At 31.3% G+C, this 15,739-nt stretch overlaps 1 protein-coding gene across 2 annotated transcripts in view; it reads left to right on the forward strand.

The window, feature by feature from the left end:
* The first annotated feature begins 2,055 nt into the window (after positions 1-2,055).
* Positions 2,056-15,739, forward strand: part of LOC134725721 (cadherin-23-like) — a 104,549-nt gene continuing 90,865 nt past the window's right edge. For both annotated transcript variants that reach the window (XR_010108587.1, XM_063589755.1), the window contains exon 1: positions 2,056-2,225. The gene's annotated coding sequence lies outside the window, so the exon portion shown is untranslated. The remainder of the gene's footprint in view (positions 2,226-15,739) is intronic.

Below are 15,739 nucleotides of genomic sequence, written 5' to 3' on the forward strand. Positions count from 1 at the left end.
TAGTGATCTTTATATATATATATATATACATATAAAGCTGTTAGTCTAATTCAAGATGTTTCGTTTCGATCTTAGAAATACTGATTCTTTAAATCTGTCATATGAAATAACGTTGATTCGCGATTGCTAATCATTTCAGTCTAAGGTTACCTGATGGATCAAATTATATATAGCTGAGAAACACAGTCGAAATATTTAGTTTCGTTAGATCCTGCGCAACTCTCCCAAATGATGCGACATTCCCGGGCTTATATTTCCTATCATGATTTCCTTGATAATGGAATGCTGCTAACATGAAAGCTATTAAACGAAGAGTTCCAAATGTTGAAGTTGAAATCATTCCTTCTTAAATTTTTAGTTTTACAGATGATTTCGGATATGTTCATTATGTAGTAACTACAATACCCTTCCCTTTTCACGAATATGGCCCACCTAATTAGATAAAGGCAACAGAAGTATACTGCTGTTCGAAATTCATAAATTGAACGAGAAAAAACAAATTCGGGTTACAAACTAAAACTGAGGGAAACGCATCAAATATAAGAGGAGAAACTACGACACAACAAAAACACAACATTAAAATGTAACACACACAGAAACGAACTATGATATAACAATGGCAATTTTCCGGACTTGGTACAGGAAATTGTAAGTAACAATTGTGGGTTGAACTTGGTTTTATGGCTTGTAAAACCTCCCGCTTTTATGGCAATGACTTTTTACTGGATTTGTATTAACATAAGCAACACTACAGGTGCCACATGAGGTTTCAGGATCTTCTTGTCCTTCCAGTGCACCTGATATCATCCCCAGTTTGTTGTTGGGTTCATGTTGCTTAGTCTAAATTTTCTATGTTATGTCTTCTGTACTATTATAGATCTTTTTATTTTTAGCCATGGTGTTTTCAGTTTATTTTAAATCTATGAGTTTCGCTGTCCCTCTGGTATCTTTCGTCCCTCTTTTAAAAGAGCTGGTGATTTTCTGCATAAGTCAAATAATGGATACTAACAATAGCGTTCGATTGATGCTTGTTTCCTTCTTCTTATCATTCTTGTATTTGCTAGTTTGTGATTGTACCATCTGCTTGCTTTCTCTTCTATATTTTTCCAATGCAAGTCCCATAAATAACTTCGTTCCACATTCAATTTGAATAACACAGAGTGCTGGTCAATGACTGTTTACATACAAAAGATTTACTGCACTTTTGTAACGTACTTTACTGTTTTTAACACGCTAATTTTCTAATTTCTCAGTTTTGATTTTATGACTATATCCCATGCACTGCAATTCAGCTAAGAAATATTCATTTACATGCTAAGATTGTCTCTGATAATTGCCACTTTATATGACAATCAGGCACTTAATGGAGCGCTTTATAAGCAATTTTGGGCATGAGAAATAACAGCTCTCTGAAAATGGCGTCTTAATTACAATTATTGAATTATCTTCAAGTAAATTAGGCACAATCGTCTCTTTATGAAATATTAATTCATCGGAGCATTCATTCATTGCGATTGTCAGGAGAAAACAAAATATTTTTGATAATTTTCCAGGAAGAGCGATATATATCATGGCTTGTGAGACTAGAACGAACGTACGAACTATGCACATTTTTTAAACTTTGATGCAACTCCATAGAAACGATTTTATTAGCAGCATAAGACATTTTGAGAACTCTGCAATTAACGCTTCTTTAAAAATATTTTCAAGCTTGTAATTGTTGTCTTTCTTTAAATTTGTTTTCATTTAAATTTTGTACGTCCCTATTGTGTTTAAAGTTGTTCTTAACATGACAATAACTTCTTTAGATCGAATTATTCTCCAACTTCAAAGGAAACAACCTTTAACTTATAATATGTATTGGAACATTTTGACCTGCTCACCCATCAAATTAAATTTCCCACACACAGACCCTGTGACCCATATGAAATATCTGATTGGTTAATCACACCTGCCAATACCTTTCATTCATACGGAGACAGATGTAACATGACAGTAATAAGTGTATTTAACACTTGAACAAATGTTTATTGATTAAATGTTGAAATTATAACATTAGTGTAAATCTGGATAAACTTATAAATGTACATCACTAGAATTAAAATGTTTACCTGGATTTTACCTGGATGTATCTGAGTTGATGAAACTAATTAACTTAAAGTTGTTTTGGTCTATTATATGCAATAGTCTGTGATTTCCAATAATTCAATCGACATGTTTTAAAGGTAAATATTGTTTATATATCTACCAATATTGTTCATAAATATTTTATGACTAAGATACCTGAATATTTCATTTTGAAATTAGATTTAATCAATCTTTATAAAATAAAATTGCAATATTGTGATTTCAAAATTTGACCGAATTCACAACAACATGTTTGTGAAGCCGATATTGATTTCCATTGAAATCTTTTGATCAATTATTGATGAAAGAAAATATCATATTAGATATTATGGTGATGTAACAAATCAGGTCGGGTAATGTATTGCAAGGTCACTGGTATCATTGTAGTGTACAGACAATTGAATAAGATTTCTTTGTTTGATTCCTATCTTGGTATTCAAAATGCCATGTAAGAAGAATATGTTTTATATCCAACAATAGACCAAAAGAAAGCACATTGATTTTTGATTCTCAAAAGCAGGTTCATTTTTTAGTTGATTAAAATAAGATTATTTGTGTAAGATGTTTGGTAACCCTTTTGTTATTGTTCAAGGAGTAAGACACGAATCATTATATATTTTGAAAATGAATTTTAATTTTGTGTTTCATACAGTAAATGAGCAATCATTACAGCCCAGGTTGGCGTTAATAGATAATAATGTTATAGATATATATATATATGTCATTTTTATAACGCCATCTTTTCAAAAGGTTTCACCTCATACAAATGTTGTTGGATATTTAAGAGTTTTATAAGACCTGTTATATTCAATAGTACCAATAAAATGCTATTAAAAGTCCTTTTATATTACGATTGATCTTCAGAATAGTTGTTGGACACGACTAAAGTGTTTGCTTATCAACCTATGACTTGCCACTTTATGTAAGGTTACACTCAAACTGTTAAGGATTGCACGTTTTTTTTTGTTTGTCTTGTTTTCTGCATACATGTGCAAATAAACCGTGAAAAGCTTCAAGGAGGTAATTGAAAAAAAATAAAAACAAGGCCAACAAAACATTGCGCAGAATACAATCAAAGATCAAAGATTGATCATATGACAATAAACCTCTCCAAATCATATTAAAAGCATCAAGAAATTTGACCAGACCAGCAAACATTCGGATCAGAGGTAGCAAATTGTTTTGCGGCTTTAAAATTCGTTTAGTAAAAAATACTGCCTCTACAAAATATTGGGTTTCGTAACGTAACGTAAACTTCAAAACCTCTCTATAGGTCTCGCGTTTTTATTCTGAAAATTTAAACTGTCTCGCTTTGAGAAGGATCTTACCACACTTGATCTACACTATAAATTCATGGAATTCCGCATCAAGAGCTTATAAAATTAATTTTTAGCTTCAAACGTCTTTATCACTTTCGATACATAGATATAATTGAAATCTTATTCCGAAGTATAAAAGAAAATATTTAATATGGTACTGAAAGGAATTTGGACAGTCTATACTTAAGATTTTGAGGTTTTAACGGCTGGGGGAGAAGTGTGTTTTCTCATGACTCGTTGTAATCTTCAAAAGACCAAATTATTAGAGGACTTTTATAACGATAGTATCGTGTATGAAATCTGATTGCGGAAAATCAACACAGGGCAAATTACAACTTACTTAAATATTTGTTCAGTTTGCACAGACAAAGTAATGCAAACTACTCCAGTTTAACACTGTGAATGTAACCTAAGGGACACACTATGAATCTGGTCCAGCCTATTTATCCCTTGGGTTTACTTGTAGAGTCAAATAGGCTGATAACATAAACATAAAAATCGCACTGGTTCTCATCATATTAACCTAATGTGATATTTATCGACTAGAATACAACACCTTACTGTAGTTAATATTATACCATCATACTATAGTTATATACAGCAATGTACAAAATCTTTAATATACGAAAATAATTTAATGAACGGGAAATTATTTTTGATTTTTTTTAAATAACTCGTAGAGGTTCAAATATTTTCCGATTCATTAATGAATTGTGATAATTATTCTGCTATATTAGTTTCTCATATTAACGGTCGATAGTAGATACCGTCAATTAACTTGACACTTTTATTTCAAATCATTGCATTTCATTTTTTGTCGTAATTCCATTCTTTTAAAGGATATTGATAAAATCTAACTTATCAATTTAACCTTAGAGACAAATTAGCAAGTTTATAATATTTGTCCGTCATGTCAGTTATACATTTGACACTAAGTCAAAGCTGATCGATTATTTGTTCAAATCAAACATTTCAGAACTATTACATATCGACAACAAATATTTCACGCCGAATCATTCAATGCTACGAATTGAAAGTTTTTAAAGTCATTTGAAATAAAAAAAAAAAAAAAAATACATTTAAAACCAAAATGGCTAAGAATCTTTCTTTTCCTGGTTGTATGTGTGTGTTCTTATTCTCGGTTTTATATATAAAAAAATTAATGAATTTGTGTTAAAAAGGTATAAAAAAATAAGAAAAAAATTAAAATAAAAAAAAAAAATTTGCGTTCTATAGTCGCTCTCGCACTTTTCGGATTTGTGCTGATATTTCAAACAAAAATATAAACGGGGAATATGGTAATTTTTTTTTCAACGTCTCAAGCGTTTCAATCATATACATTATTACAGTCAGTATAGAGATCAGTTCATGGCTGTGACCGACCGTGCAAGGGCGTTATAGCCCGTCAAATTCGTTAAAAACTTCCATTTGTTTCTGGGTGAATCTTATGGGTGTTGCAACATTGAAAAAAACCAATAATGATATACAGTAACATTTCATTTTACTGAAAAAAAGCAACATTAACGGTATCAGAAAAACTTTTTTTGTTTCAATGAATTTGATTGAGATCTTTGGACAATTGTACCTTTTTATAAAGACTACTTTGCCAACTTAATACAACAATGATAATCCCTCTCATCAAAGCTAATTATCAGACGTCTCAATACCGAAGTTTCTTTGAAGAAGACTTTCACTAAGATGCTGATTATTGATGTAAGGCTAGATCTTACTAAAATCAACAGGAAATTTAAATCGTTAAGATATTCATAAATATATTGGAGTTTTTCACATCACATACTAATTTTTCTTATATTTTAAAAGGATTATAGTATTTCAAGGATGTTCATCTGTTTGATGAGAGTTGCAGGTACCTGCAACACAAGCTGTTTACTTGAGCTTGTTTTATCTTTGCTGTTGTAATTTGAATACGACTTGTTACAGTAGTTTATATCGATTGTTTCCTTCTGGTTTGCGTATGGTACAATGATACAGTCTCGCGTACATGAAGATGTAACAGAGTATATTAAGTAAATTGTTGCAAATCGTTTAAAATAATAAATAAGTAGAATGGCGGGAAACCTTTTTGGTTAACATGCTCTTTACCTATGTATGTTAAAAGGCGTGGTATATTCCAAATTAATACTTTAGAGACAATAGGCTAATATAGACACTTAACTGAATTCCGTACTTGCGCAGTTTTAATTCGTTGGTATATGTGTTCTATCTGTCTTATGAAATCAGGTGCTCTCTGGTTGTGTACTGAACCTTTACTGCTTTAATGAATTATTATTTAACCTCTGTAAATCTAATTTTAAGAACTTACCATGATATTCCCCTGAACGTATATACCTTGACCGATCCATTCAAATACTGCCTGATTTACATTGTCAAATTTATATTGGGGAACAAAAAATAACGTAATAGACCATTCAAATTGTAAATATGTAGAATAAGTTCAATGTATTCGTACCAATATAGCTATTTTTCCTAATTATATTTCTTTAAGAATCCTATTTATATCTGTTTCCTGTTTGCCTTTTATATTGGTTATTTATTTTCCTTTTGTATCGACTGTGAAATAATTTAAACAATAATCTATGAGCTCCCCAACTGTTCTTCTTTACTTCTATATAGAGAGAAAACCATTGATGCATTTCCGTTTGCATAGTCTTTTCTTACAAGCTGTTTTGATTGATCAAACTAAATGCAAACAGAGGCTAATGTGAAATTAACATGCAACTGATTCTCCCGAAGGACACATTCATTATTGAGTTGATTAATGGACCAAAATGATTTGATAGTTGAACGCTTCCTTATATGAGTAAAAGTTGGCACGTCATAGGAATATGAAAATTATCCGTATGATGAACAGAGCTAGCACATCTTACAGAGATGACTTTGATATTTCCTTCAAAATTTGTTAATAAAGCTTTTATACCTTTGAAAATGAAAGTTCCTAAAGGTAAATAAAATTACTTAAGTCCAATGCAAATACTAACAGGGAAAGTCCATAAAAAGTCAAAAAGTGAAAAGCTATAAATCAACGGAACAAGTGAAAAACAACTGCTATATTCCTGACTTTGGCAGAGGCATCTTCCTAATTAAATGGAAGAGTAATGTAAATTAAAATTAGAAAACAATGATGACAAAAATTATTTCATGATCTTAAATGTCAATTGTACTTTTGAGTTTTTCCGTCAGCTTAAAATGACTGCAAGCTATAACAGTAAATATCATGTAATACTTTATGTCATTGTAAGTCGTATTTCATATTTCGGTTGAAAGCAATAGATTGCTGTTGCATGGAACATTTCATATTTCGAAATTGTGTGTGTCGTTTTCAAGGATTGGTAAAAAAATAGTTTCATTATTTCGTAGAACTTAAAAATTCTCTTTTTACTACCAATGATAGATTAACTAGGAATCTGATGTACAGTAGTTGTCGTTTGTTTATGTAATATATACGTGTTTCTCGTTTCTCGTTTTGTTTATATAGATTAGACCGTTGGTTTTCCCGTTTGAATGGTTTTACACTAGTAATTTTGGTGCCCTTTATAGCTTGTTGTTCGGTGTGAGCCAAGGCTCCGTGTTGAAGGCCGTACTTTAACCTATAATGGTTTAATTTTTAAATTGTTATTTGGATGGAGAGTTGTCTTATTGGCACTCACACCACATCTTCCTATATCTATATAAGTTTGATACTTAGAAACAAAATTAAAATACCGATTTTATACACATGTGAAACTATTTTATCAACTTAATTAAGCAGCGTGGCGCAGGTCAACATTTGGTCATTGTACATGTACACCTGGTTCATTTATACAAAATCAAATTATTTTGTCAGTAATTGAATTCGTTGACAAGGTGAAAACCTCGACATTCAAATGTGCAATTTGTGGTTTTATTCAAAATTATAAGATACAATTTGGCCACAAGACGCCGATATAAAGGTAATGTCCTCATTATGGACATCTAATTGTAGGTTTTAAACAAGAAAGTCTTATTTTCACATTTGTAAGCACACTAGGGAATACCAATTATTGTGTGTTTGCCTTTCGTGTAGGTTTTATTAACATTACATTAAATAATTACCAAATCTTTTGAATTCCTCTTTTATTACGCTTTGAAGATTTTGCATGTTAAAAATATTTTTTGTATTTTCTCAAAATTCGATTATTTATATGCTTTACTGTAAACAGTATACAGGGTGAATACTGAAATTAATTCTACAGATATTGTTCATATAATGCCTTACATAGTGTAATTAACTTGCACGAATACTTCACCGTAGTCCTTTGTGCCACTGAGGTAAGCCAAGTTATTTGGACCATGCATTCATATATGTTTGTTGTTTTTGGTCTTTGTTTGTAGTTCTATTTTTGTCCTGTGGAGTCGGTTGGGGTTCCCATTTTCTTTTTTATTTACTTTTATTCCATTTAATTGCAAATATTTTGAGTGTTTGATATCTGTTTCTCTAATTCTTCGTCAATTAATCCCTTTCTGCACCAATTGTATAAAAAAAATATTAATCAACGTGTGGTTCTATTGATCTCAGTACTTCATTGGTTAAAATCCGTTTATGACGTCGAATTTTCTTGCTCTCCTCTGAAATACCTTTTGTGACGGCATGGAAAAAGGCGACTATGTCCGATGACGTCCCATAGAAAGAACATCTTTTTGCAGATCAGTGGCAAAGCAGGAATAAGTGTGCCTGCGTATTGTTTGAAAATCATTAGAGAAACAGATTCTACCACCAAATCTCGTGTAATACGATATTTATCCACTCTCGACAGTTAAATTTAAAATATTTAAAACACTCGGCGAGCCTCGCGTTTTAAATTTGAAAATTTAACTGCATCGTGTGGATAAATATCGTATCACACTCGATGCAGTGGAAGAATCTATATATATTTTAAAAGGAATAACTGTAACATTTTTTCTGTCTACCACATTTTTTATGTTATTTCAAATAGACAGAAAAAATATTACAGTCATTTCTTATAATTTAATTCTAAATTCCATTTTTAACCGTAGAAAACCATGAAAAACGTTGATGACGTCACGGTCACATGACTAAATTATATCTATGTTCTCATAACAAAATATCGTCGGCCAATCAGAAGACGCGTTACATCCAAAATTAAATTATAATATAATTAAATAATATCCCCCAAATCATGTACATTTTTCTTGTTAAAAAAAATATCGATATTTTCCCATTTTCACATTGAATATTTTTCAACAATGACTCTTGTTTAGAAAATTTTGCAAATGACAAAAAAAAATGTGTTATATTTATTTTCCCTCTTCTTTTGAGAAGAAAATGGTGATCTTCAATAACCACAATGACATTGAGAAATTTCGATGAGAAATCAGAATAGTTTGAACTTTTATCGTACTTTAAAGATATTTAATAGACTTTTAATGTCTTTACAGCCTAAATTAATATATCTTAACTCCCCATAGATGTCATTTAAACTATTTTCGTCATATAAAACGCCCTAAAGTATATTTACCACCATTGAGTTGACATAGGAGAAGCTTAATATTCAATATCAACTAAAAAGTCATAAAAATGAATTTAATTTATCACATGAATATGATGTGATAATACTATGGATTATATTTTACAAAAAGGCGTGTATATTTTGAGAGTTAATTTTCACTTTCACGTTTTTGAACAACTTTTAAAATGTCTTTTCATGGCAAGTAATACATCAAATAAAAAAAAAATGAACATACAAATCAAAAGACAGTCATCATTGGTTTAGAAACAGGGACTTACCAATTTTGTATACTTAACATGAGCAACACAGGATTTGCTTACTTTATTGGGTACACGAGACCCCCAGTTTATGATGGAAGTACGTGTTGTTCATCACTTTAGTTTTCTGTGTAGACTAAGTGACGTCAAGTGTTTTGTAGACTTTTCGTACTTTTTCGTAATTTATCATGGTTTGCCAGCCTCTCTTTGACTTATGAGTTCTGATTGTTAATCATTGCATCGTCAGCCTGATGTACCGAATCAAAAGCAATATTATAGAAGTACACTTGGCATGTATCTGAAATGATATGCATCAGTATATAAATAAGGAGAGATATATGTGGAATAATTGTCACTGAGACAGCTATCAACCAAAGTTTGACGAAGAGGATGTGAGCAATTATGGGAAACCGTACGGCTTTCAACAATGTGAAAAATCCATAACGTATAAACCGTAAAATAAACGAAACCCGACATGTAAAAAGGACGAACGGTTCACACGAAAAACTAACGGCCTTATCTTTAACAAAAAGTTTACATAAAAAAGCATCTATAAATAACACAAGAAAACGGCAAATTACTGATTTTTCCTATTCCAGACTTTTGACATGCAGACAAAGTTATATTCTTTATTAAAAGATTGGGAAGCTTTCAATAAACACAAACAATCAAACATGTAGCATTCAAAAATTTCTTAGTCCGCGCTCGACTATGTGAAAACTTAGTTCCATTACTCAGAAACCCTTTACTGGATTTACCTTTATCAGGAACAGTCAAAACCAAAGTCAAGGATCTATATTTGTTGAAAGTGAGGAGCTTAAAAATCAAAAGAATCTTTAAATAAATATTTAATATATGCTAAATTACTATTTAGATTGAATCGCGCAAGTGATCGGAGCTTGACAGTCACCCAATTTATGTCTGACTCAAAGTTACGAAATACTTGTCGGTGTCACTATGATTCCACTAGCTACAAGTAAACATTTAGTTTGGTGATGATATTTTTCTGTGGTATCTGTTCGAATTATTGATAGAAGTAAAAGTGTTAAAATATTGTATTTTTAAAGATGCAAAATTGCTGACATTTTAAAACACTGTAATATTCAATACTGAGTGTTACAAAACAAAAAGTGCAGAATTAGTAGTTTTAAAGGTTCCATGTTGTCATATTTAACACAACTTGTAAATTTCAATTAGTTTTGGTGAATATTTTTCAATATTTCATAAGAAATGCTGCAACGGTTCTCTGTAAGATTTAATTGATTATCTCCGGGTGAGCAGAAGCTAATCTAAGGTCTACCTAACATCATATTGTAATAGTAACTTATTTGAAAATGTCTGTACACTCGTGCATATTTGATATTTATGAACAATATATAAAGAATTCCCCAAGCAGTTATCTGTTTCACTTTAATTTTTAATATGCATCCTGTAAAAAAAAACCACACACACAAAAAAAAACCACTCACCTCTTTAGTTGAATGGTTGTTTGTCATTGGACCCTTACATGTATAAAGAAAGTCTATAGAATATCATAGAATTGTTCTTTAGAATACCTGAACTTTCAAGTAGTCGGGTTTTTTTTCGGTTCTTGTATTATATAATTGGCAAGTTCGTTGTACTTCTTGTTTGTGTCGTTTATAATGAGGTAATTAGGTCGACCTTCGTGTTAATAAAATAGAAAGAAAAAAATTGTCTAGTTTATTAAAATAACAAGTTAACGTGACCCATGCACAATAACGTAATCATTTTAAATGGACAAATGATGAATAACAGTTAAAGTTAACAATACTATATAAAGGTTTATAAAAATAATTGTAAATGTGCCGAAACACTATAGATGAATTCAATTAGTAAAACGACCACCTTCAAAAATAGACAAAGAACATACGCCCATTCCAACAAACGTAAGAGTTTGGCAAATAATCACTTGACAACGTTTCTGACTGAGTTCGGTTTGCTTCAATTTCTCCCACTAAATTTCTCCATTATAAACATGTTTATAAATTGAATATGATCATAAAACAGTCACAGAAAATATTAATTTAGAACTAGGAACCGTTTTTAAGTTTCTCAATCAAATAACCTGTACACGATTAGACTATAAAAAACTAATACTGTGTTTTTCTTCAATTGTTTCGAAATGAATATTTTTTCTAAATATCAATACATGAACTTTCTTGGTGATACTTTGATAACAGACAGGAGTGTTGTTATTTTATTTAATGGAGCCATTGCATGTTTTGACGTTGTAAAACTTATTATCTGATTTCCTGTACAAAGAATTTACATCCGATAAACAATAACCGATTCTTTATATAAGGTCAGATAGGCTTATAATTGATAGGAATTGATTTTGTTAGGTAATACATTTTAACAAAAAAAACTCCAATTTACGTGATACCATTAGGTCTCTGATGTTCTTGTTTTTTAGCTCACCTGGCACTTCGGGCCTAGTGCGCTTTTCCCATCACTTTGCGTCCGGCGTCCGTCGTCGTCGTCGTCGTCCGTCGTCGTTAACTTTTACAAAAATCGTCTCCTCTGAAACTACTGGGCCAAATTAAACCAAACTTGGCCACAATCATCATTAGGGTATCTAGTGTAAAATTTCAGATGAATCGAACAATCCCTTGTTGGGTTGCTGCCCCTGAGTTGGTAGTTTTAAGGAAATTTTGCTGTTTTTGGTTATTATCTTGAATAATATTATAGATAGAGATAAACTGTAAAAGGCAAAAATGTTCAGCAAAATAAGATTTACAAATAAGTCAACTTGACCAAAATGTTCAGTTGACCCCTTAGGAGTTATTGCCCTTTTTAGTCAATTTTTAACCATTTTTCGTAAATCTAAGTAATCTTTTACAAAAATCTTCTCCTCTGAAACTACTGAGCCAAATTAAACCAAACTTGCCCACAATCATCATTTGGGTATCTAGTTTAAAAATTCTGTCCGCTGACCCGGTCAACCAACCAAGATGACCGCCATGGCTAAAAATAAACCATAGGGGTAACATGCAGTTTTTGGCTTATAACTCAAAAACCAAAGCATTACGAGCAAATCTGGTACGGAGTTAAATTGTTTATCAGGTCAAGATCTATCTGCCCTGGAAGTTTCAGATGAATCGAACAACCCGTTGTTGGGTTGCTGCCCCTGAATTAGTAATTTTAAGGAAATTTTGCTGTTTTTGGTTATTATCTTGAATAATATTATAGATAGAGATAAACTGTTAAAGGCAATAATGTTCAGCAAAATAAGATTAACAAATAAGTCAACATGACCAAAATGTTCAGTTGACCCCTTTAGGAGTTATTGCCCTTTTTAGTCAATTTTTAACCATTTTTCGTAAAACTTAGTAATCTTTTACAAAAGTCTTCTTCTCTGAAACTACTGATCCAAATTAAACCAAATTACCCACAATCATCATTGGGGTATCTTATTTGAAAATTGTGTCCGGTGACCAGGTCAACCAATCAAGATGGACGCCATGGCTGAAAATAGAACATAGGGGTAACATGCAGTGTTTGGCTTATAACTCAAAAACCAAAGCATTAAGAGCAAATCTGCCTTGAAAGTTTCAGATGAATCGAACAACTTGTTGTTGGGTTGCTGCCTCTGAATTAGTAATTTTAAGGAAATTTTGCTGTTTTTGGTTATTATCTTGAATAATATTATAGATAGAGATAAACAGTAAACAGCAATATTGTTCAGCAAAGTAAGATTTACAAATAAGTCAGCACGACTGCTATGGTCAGTTGACCCCTTTTGGGTAGATTTTTAGAAAATATTTTCCACTGTAATTACTGGGCCACTTCGGGCACAGGACGTTTGCGCTTTTTTACCTGTAAAACGATAGGACATTTGCGCTTCAAATACTATGGACATTTGCGCTTTTAATTTTGATTCACCTGTATTAAATTGACCGGACATTTGCGCTTTTTACCTATAGTCCACTACCTGTAATCTTAATGAAAAGTAATCATTACGTTAATAAATTTAACTTATGTTTGTCATTTATTTAGTTAGTTCACATTTACAGTTTTGAACATGGATTTTAAAGTTATAGTGACTAGTAAAGAAAAAAAATGTATATGTCTTGATGGATTTTTTTTTTATCGTTTCGACCAAACCCTAAAAAATTGGAGACCTTTCATGGAGATGTACCGTTAAAAATTGTAATGCAAGAACTAAAACGGACGATGGGACTTCTAATATTTTTAATCAGAATAATTATCATAATCATCAACAATGCGACAATGGAATAATAATTATTACATGTACAACCAATTTAGAATGCTTGTGTTATGTTGAAGAAATTTTTATGGACGGAACATTTAAATATTTGCCTTGTACTTATTCTGTTGAAATAGATATATAAAAAAAAAAGCGCAAATGTCCTATGTAAAAAGTGCAAATGTCTATTTTTAAAAAGCGCAAATGTCCTATGTTTTGAAGCGCAAGTGTCCACAAAAAAAAGCGCAAATGTCCTATGAAAAAGCGCAAACGTCCGGTGCCGGCCACTTCATTATAGATAGAGAATTTATCTGAGTCCATTGTTTAATATGCACATAAACCAAGGGGAGCGACACAGGCTCTTGAGAGCCTCTAGTTTTAGGTTGTTATCTGTTTTCATTTCTCCTAAAAGTTTCGCTTTTTGTGGTGTTTTCATACTAAAAAGAGTTTTAAACTTTTTTAAAGGAGACTGTGACCTTTTGAAAAGAACGGAAATGGAACCGATAGACCATGTAGTACAGGCAAAGTTAAGGCAGATGCACTTTGTGTGAATTTATGACTAAGAACTAAAACAATAAAGATTTTACATGTTTATTCAAAACAATGAAGGTTATTTCAATTTTGTTCACACCTCGCTCTTCTTTAAGTTAAATCCCGAGTCACGAATAAAATCATTTATCTGGAGGTTTATTTTTCATTGATGTTCTTAAAATAACCTTTGGTTAGTACTTTTTCAAAATTTCGATTTTCAGTTTACATTTCTACTTTGTTTCCAGTTTAAACGATTTCAAAGGGGATAGTCAGCCTTTTTCCTTCCATTACTCACCATATTGGGTTTTTATCTGCATAATTAAATTCTCGACTAAACAGTTTTGTCTAGCAAGCTACACTGTATAAGTAAAGATTTTTTTCTGAATCATAAACGGTCTATAAAGTAAATCATTAATTTTGTGACATTATGCTTTAATATTTAATATTTTATTAGATGAGCGGAGGAAGTTCTGTCGTAGAATATATATTGATATACTGTAGGTGTTAATGCATGATTACTCCTCCATATACATACCAATATTTGATAATTGACATATTTCTGTACATAACATATTTAATGTACTATGTGTTTTTTTTCTTCTTCAAAAAGTAACTGTTAATATAATTTTACTGTTGTGATATGCGTGACTAGTATAGTACCAGTTATTCGCTTCTTAATTATTGTTTGACATTTGTCGAATATTCACCTGTAGCGTTGATGACGTAGGGTAATCTCTAAATGTATTTTGCTATTATTGCTGTTTGACGTGTTTTGGTCTCCATACATAAATGACCTTCTATAGACAAAAATTGTGTATCGTTCCTGGTAAATATTAACACAAAAAGAATATGTAATATAATTGGCAATAAGACAATTCTCCACTACAGACTAAATGGCACAGAAATTAATATAGTGCAAATGCTGACCTATTATATAACATTGCAATGGTCTGTTTTATAACATAAAATCGTATTACATATTGTACCTTTTTTTTTCATTATTATTTACTGATAAATTTTAAAGCATTTAAGTTCTTCCTAATCCGTTTAACTTTGATATGTCTTTAACATTGAAAAGAAGCATTGTCTCAGTTGACAATGTTTTCTCGGGGTACCAATCTACTCTTTCACCCTCTCAGCTATGTGTTATTTATATAGTATCTTATACTTTAATCTCGTTTTCATTGTTAGATCGTCCCGTAGATTAGACCTTATTAATTTTGCTACTTTTTCATGGAAGTTTTTGCTACTTTTTCATGGAAGTTTAAACCGTTTATCATGTTGGCCATTCCGAGGTTAACTCAAAGATAACTACAGAAGCATATGCGAGACAAGGTTGTTTAATAAACGGTAATGTTAGCGTTATTTTGTTATTGTATTTGATGTGGATAGTTCATGTTTCATGATGTAGTTCTCTCATTGTAAACCTATTATCTGACTTCCGGTATGGAACATTTCCCGCCTATAAGTAATTACTGAATCACACAAGACCATAAAGCCTGATAATCGTTATATGGAAATAATGGCTAGTACGGGAACATGGATTTATTGTCGAGATTGCAAGTAAATGGTTCTTAGTTATCTAAAATACATCTATATAGACGTATACTGAAATTGGTTATATAGTATTGGTTATGAAAATACTATTCTAAAATTTAAAAAAAACAAAACAAAGTTGAGCTCTGTGGTACAGTAACCTATCATAATTTCCACCCGTTCGTGAGCCAGCTATTGATTTTCCATTCATAAAATATAAGTGTTTAATTATTT

Source organism: Mytilus trossulus, chromosome 7, assembly GCF_036588685.1.
Source record: "Mytilus trossulus isolate FHL-02 chromosome 7, PNRI_Mtr1.1.1.hap1, whole genome shotgun sequence".
Classification (NCBI taxonomy): domain Eukaryota; kingdom Metazoa; phylum Mollusca; class Bivalvia; order Mytilida; family Mytilidae; genus Mytilus; species Mytilus trossulus.